A 6,220-nucleotide genomic window follows, 5' to 3' on the forward strand; every position below is an offset into this window, starting at 1 on the left:
CCCATGTCCCTCTCCCCACGGCCTCCCCCACCCTCCTCTCCACCCGCTCGCTTCCCCTCTCCACCTTCCCGCCTATTCCCGCAGCAGCGTCTTCCCGCCGCTCCCTCTTCTCCTCTCCCCCCCCTCCTCAACGTCTTCTCCCGGCCTATTACTGCAACCGTTTTCTTCCTCACCCCGCACCGTTATCTTCCCATGTCTTCCCACCTGCATGCAGCAGCCTCTGTCTGCCGCGGTCTTCTCACCGCCCTCTTCTCCTCTCCCCATCGTCTTCTTTCCTAGCCAAGATCTTATTCTCCACCGTCTTCTTCCGCCTCCATCTCCCCACCACCTTCTCGCAGTAGCGTCTTCCTGCCGCGCATTTCTCTCCCCGCATCCCCTTCTTCCCTCTTCTTCTCCCCACCGTGTTCTCTCCCCACCTTCTCCCCGCACTGTCTTCTCCCTTCACCGTCTTCTCCAGGCGCCTTCCCCACAACCGTTTCCCGCGCCCCGCCCCCACCGTTTTCTTCCCCTGAAACCGTTTTCTTCCCATGTCCTCCCACCTTCTCGCAGCAGCCTCTGTCTGGGGCGGTCTTCTTCCCACTCTCTTCTCTCCCTCTCCCCATCCTCTTTATTACCAGCGTCTTATTCTCCACCGTCTTCTTCCCCTCCCCACCATTCTCTGCCCATTTCCGTCTCCCCACCTTCTCGCAGCAACGACTTCCTGCCGCGCTTTTCTCTCCCCGCACCCTCTTCTCGCCGCTTCCTCTCCCTACCGTCTTCGTCTTCTCGCCCACTCCCTTCTCCGCGCTCTCCCACTGCCTTTCACTTAGAAGCCCTCCACGCGTGCGCGCGCCTGTGTCCCTGCGCCCGGTGTGTCTCTGCGCCCAGGTAGACCCGTGAGTTGGGCCTCTGAGCTCCGCGCCAGCAGCCAGCTGGAGACCCCGGAGAGTCGCTGCCTGTGCCACCGCGGCTGCCGCCACCCCCGCCGCTGCCTCAGAACTGAACAGTGTTGGCTGCGGACGGAAGACAGTGGGGCCCAGAAGACTGCGGGGAGATGGGGAGGAGGGGACGGAGAGGGTGGGAAAGACCTTGGAAAGTGAGAGGGGGGAGAAGAAGGTTCGGGGAAGAAGACTGTGGGGAGAAAGTGCAGGGAGAAGACAGTGTGGTAGGGAAGACAATGGAGCAAAACGGTGAGGAGAGGGAGAAGGACGGTGGGGAAAAAAACCCGTGAGGACAAAGCCGGGCGCGGTGGCTCACGCCTGTAATCCTAGCACTTTGGGAGGCTGAGACGGGCGGATCACAAGGTCAGGAGTTCGAGACCTGCCTGGCCAGCATGCTGAAACCCAGTCTCTACTAAAAATACAAAAATTAGCCGGGCGTGGTGGCGACCGTCTGTAATCCCAGCTATTACAGAGGCTGAGGCAGAAGAATCGCTTGAACCCGGAAGGCGAAGGTTGCAGTGAGCTGAGACCGCACCACTGCACTCCAGCCTGGATGACAGAGCAAGACTCCATCTCAAAAAAAGAAAAAAAAAAAAAATACAGTGGGGAGAGGGCGAGGGGAAGAAGATAGTGGGAAAGAAGACCACCGACACGGAGAGGAGGTGGAGAGAGCTCTGTTGTTTCACTGAATATTCTTCAATTAAAGTTAAAATGCTCTCATAAGTTCTGTATTTTCAACTTTTGCTCTTCGGGTTGGTATATTCTTCCTCCGTCTCTCCTTAATTTTATTCAACACCAAGTTGTAACTCCAAAGACCTTTCTCTTTTTATTTTCTAATGTTTTTCTTTTTATTTTGTAATGTTTTTCTTCTGAGAACATTCCTAACGCTGGTAGCACTTTACAGTGTTGCAAGGCTGTGAATCCTATTTCCTGTCATCTCTTCATGCTTTCCCATTGAGATATCAGCAGATTTTCATCCCATTATTTTGTTTACACTAGGAACATTTCAGCTTGGCTAGACCTGTTTTCTACTTGATTTTTTTCAACTTCAAGCTTGACAAGCCCCAATGTGCTCCTTTACCAATTGTTTCTATCTCAGGAATTGGTTTCTTGTTGCACTGTGGTACACATGAAGCCATATACCTTTTTCAGCTCATTATCCTCAGAATGTTTTTATACGTTATTGACACAGAATAGACACCTAATAAATATTTCTAAATTTTTATTGTTCTTGCTTGTCACAAAACAGCAATCACTTTTTTTTTAGCATGATACATGCCCTTCTATCATCTGCCTATCATTTGCCTATCAAATTTTATTTCTTCCCACTCTCCCATTTGTTTCCCACTCTGTGGCCATTCCGAACTACTTAGAGCTCTGTCAAGTCTCCATGCTATTTTATAATAGTCATTGCTAATGAAAAGAAAAGGAGCTTTAAAGCAGAGGCAGAACTCACTGTTTTCTAAAAAACACATGCATATCTCCCATGTTGAATAGTGTCAGAAAGTCATGTCCACCTGGAACCCGGGCGTGGTGGCACGCGCCTGTAATCTCAGCTACTCAGGAGGCTGAGACAGGAGACTGAGGCAGGAGAATTGCTTGAACCTGGGAGACGGAGGTTGCAGTGAGCCAAGATCCTGTCACTGAACTCCAGCCTGGGTGACAGAGCAAGACTCCGTCTCAAAAAAAAAAAAAAAATCACAGATGGAAAGACGTGCCCATGTCCTCTCCTCGGTCCACTCTGGGGCCTTGGAAATGCTGCAGCAGGGAGCAGGCCCCAGGCTGCACGTGTCCTGAACTCATGATGCGTGTGTGCAAAAGTGAATAATAAATTATTTCAAAGATGCAAGGAAAAAAAGAAAATATCAACAGAATCTTCTTTCCCATAATCTTCATGCACCTCCTGGTCCGAATGAGTTCATGTTCCCATCTCTAAGCACAGGGATTGATTATGACGGCATGTATAGGACTGAGCGACCCCACACTCTGTGATCCAGCATGGAATTTTGATTTACATCACCATAGGAAGAGTACAGAGGCTTAAACAGAAAAAAAGGCAAATTTTCAAGTAAATGGGCAATGAGTTTGGGGAAGGCATTAAAAATTTCTGCTATATCAGAGATGTGATCCAAATTACAAAGTGTTGCAAATCAAAACATATATGCTTAGTTTAAATAGGTTTCAGAAGATAAGTGCTAGGCAAAACCATTGTTATTAAAGTTTCACTAGGCTGCTGTCATGGAGTGAATAGGAAATATTTGTACATGGAAATGGATTTTTTTCTGAGTTTTAAAAAGAAAAGCTTTCCAGTTCTTTGAAATTACCAAATAACCATGAATAATCATTACCTCAATAAAAAGTTATTTTCACTTTAAAAAAAGAAATCCAAACACAGAACCAACAACAGTGAGGAAACCACAAAAGAAAAGGTCCACAACAAAAGCACTGATATGGAGCATAGAAGATTTAGAATCACACACAGACGTGCTCTAAGCCTGGCTCACACCTTGTTGTGACGTTAGTGCAAAACTTACAATTATATGTATATACAAAACTTAACAATGATATGTATATATAACACTTATATGTATATATAATCCATTTTACCTGGCTTTGGGTCTCATAACAATTTATATTTGAGTGGCTCCACAGTGAATTAATATGTAGACAGATTTATTGATTCATTTGTTTATATTTTATTGTTAAATTGATTTAATTTTATCACAAATGAACATACCATTTTTACCCTCTCAACCATTTTTAAGTATACATTTCAGTATTTAATATATTCACATTGTTGTAAATCCAATTTCCACAACTTTTTCATCTTGCAAAAGTGAAACTGTGTACCCATTAAACAACTCCCAATTTCTCCTACCCCACCCCCCTAGTAACTATCATTCTATTTTCCGTTTCTAGGAGTTTGCCCACTTGAGATACTACATATAAATAAAATTATACAGTGTTTGCCCTTTGTAAATGGCTTATTTCATTTAGCATAATGTAGTCAGGGTTCATCCATGCTGTAGTATACATGAGAATTCCTTCCATTTTGGGGATGAATAATATTTTACTGTGTGCCAAAACGTGCATCACATTTTGCTTATACAATCATTCATTGATGGACGCTTAGGTTGCTTCTACTGTCTGGCTATTGTGAACAATGCTGCTTTGAACATGAGTGTAGAACTATCTCTTTTAGACTCTATTTTCAGGTTTACTCGGTATGTATCCAGAAGTGGAATTGCTGGATTATACAGTAATTCTGCTTTTAAGTGTTGAGGAACTGACATACTGTTTTGCATAGCATCTGCACACTTTAAATCTCTTCCAACAGTGTACAGGGGTTTCAATTTCTCCACGGTCTGGACAACATTTGTTATTTTCTTTTTAAAAATATAGTGGCCATGGTTATTATTTATTTTGATCACCAGATTATCTTTTTCAGTGTTTGAGTTTTACAAGAATATCAATTCTATTTTTCTATTATCCTTTTATAAATATTTTATATAAATATCTCATCAAATAATTAGGATCATTGTTACTGTTTTTATTTCAATGCTTTATAGTAAAGGCCACTGAATATATAAATACATAAAATATATAAATGATATATTTTCCTTTAACTCCTTTGCGAATGGCTATAAATACAGATTTTTCAATAAATTACTATGTGCCAATCACTCCACAATGTTCAAAGTAGGCTTTAATATTGCCATGTTAAACTTCTCTACTTGTGATTTATATATCTAACCCAGCTGTCAGCAAGACAGTTTTGCTTCCTGGTTGAAATGGCTCTGGCTTTATGTAGACCATTCATTCAATTTCCATGCCACTTCCCTGAAATATTTGTGGTTCATTTTTTCAATTCAAGTAAACATGCTTTTTTTTTTAATACTCTGCTACATTCCTGATGTCATACAAATTATGCAAGGGGTCAAAACATAACTCTGGTCCTTTTCAGGAGAAAGTAATAATATTTCATTAAAAATAACTTATGAAAACATGACCAAAATATGATAGACTATTCATTTGTCTTTTAATTAGGTAAATGCTTATTTGTCTTTCTCAAATGTTTCACCTTTTTCCATAATTTTATCATTTTACTTTTTTACCTTGTCTTTTGATTTCTAGATTATATTAATTTCTACAAGATCACATTTTAATTTTTATTTCATTTCCTATACATTTGGCATTCCTATCTGGCAAGCTTCCACAAAATTTAGTGGTATACAAGTAATTGCTTATTTTTCATTTATATTTTACTGTCTGTGACATCTGTATAATTAGTTGATAATTTCTGTCATGCATCAAAATAACTCATTGCTATAAATGTCCTATTTTTAAAATTTTTCTCAGCTTCTTTTTTCATTTTCAATTCTTCGTGTATTCTATTTTTTGATTCTTATTTTTTGGGCTTTGAAAATACCTTTATATATCCCTCTGGATTACTTTAGTGTCACAATTATTCTTTAAATTTTATATAAGCTTTACATACATTTAGTGTTTTGTGGATAATGATACTGTATTTGAAGCTTGAGTATAACTACAAAATATATTTTTTTATCCCAAGACATTTAATAAAAAGAAATAATGTTAACGTAGAGCAGATTAGTAGACGAAATGAATGACAGATGGGGAATTGCTATAAGCACTATATTTCACTCAGGTCATTTTAAAACCAGCAAAATAACTACCAAATCATTGCATTGGACCAGGCGCAGTGACTCATGCCTGTAATGCCAGCACTTTGGGAGGCTGAGACAGGTGGATCATCTAAGGTCAGGAGTTTGAGATTAGCCTGGACAACCTGGTGAAACCCTGTCTCTAGTAAACAAGAAATAAGCCAGTCCTGGTGGCGCATGCCTGTAATCCCAGCTATTCAGGAGGCTGAGACAGGAGAATTAACTGAACCCGGGAGGCGGAGGTTGCAGTGAGCCAAGATCGTGCTACTGCACTCCAGCTTGGGTAGCAAGCGCGAAACTACATCTCAAAAAAAAAAAAAAAAAAAAAAAAAAATATATATATATATATATATATATATAATTGCATTGAATTGTATGCTTCAAAATTTTCTTCATTCTTGACAATAAATGGAGATAGGTGATTATAAGAACACAATTCAGTATTGCTTGAAAACATTCCAGGCCGGGCGCGGTGGCTCAAGCCTGTAATCCCAGCACTTTGGGAGGCCGAGACGGGCGGATCACGAGGTCAGGAGATCGAGACCATCCTGGCTAACACGGTGAAACCCCGTCTCTATTAAGAAATACAAAAAACTAGCCGGGCGAGGTGGCGGG

At 41.4% G+C, this 6,220-nt stretch overlaps 1 pseudogene; it reads left to right on the forward strand.

Annotated features, from left to right (window-relative positions):
* Positions 1-208: 208 nt before the first annotated feature.
* On the forward strand, positions 209-949 carry LOC112610187 (annotated as a pseudogene).
* Positions 950-6,220: the final 5,271 nt, after the last annotated feature.

The sequence above is a fragment of the Theropithecus gelada genome, chromosome 16 (assembly GCF_003255815.1).
Source record: "Theropithecus gelada isolate Dixy chromosome 16, Tgel_1.0, whole genome shotgun sequence".
In the NCBI taxonomy this organism is placed as follows: Eukaryota; Metazoa; Chordata; class Mammalia; order Primates; family Cercopithecidae; genus Theropithecus; species Theropithecus gelada.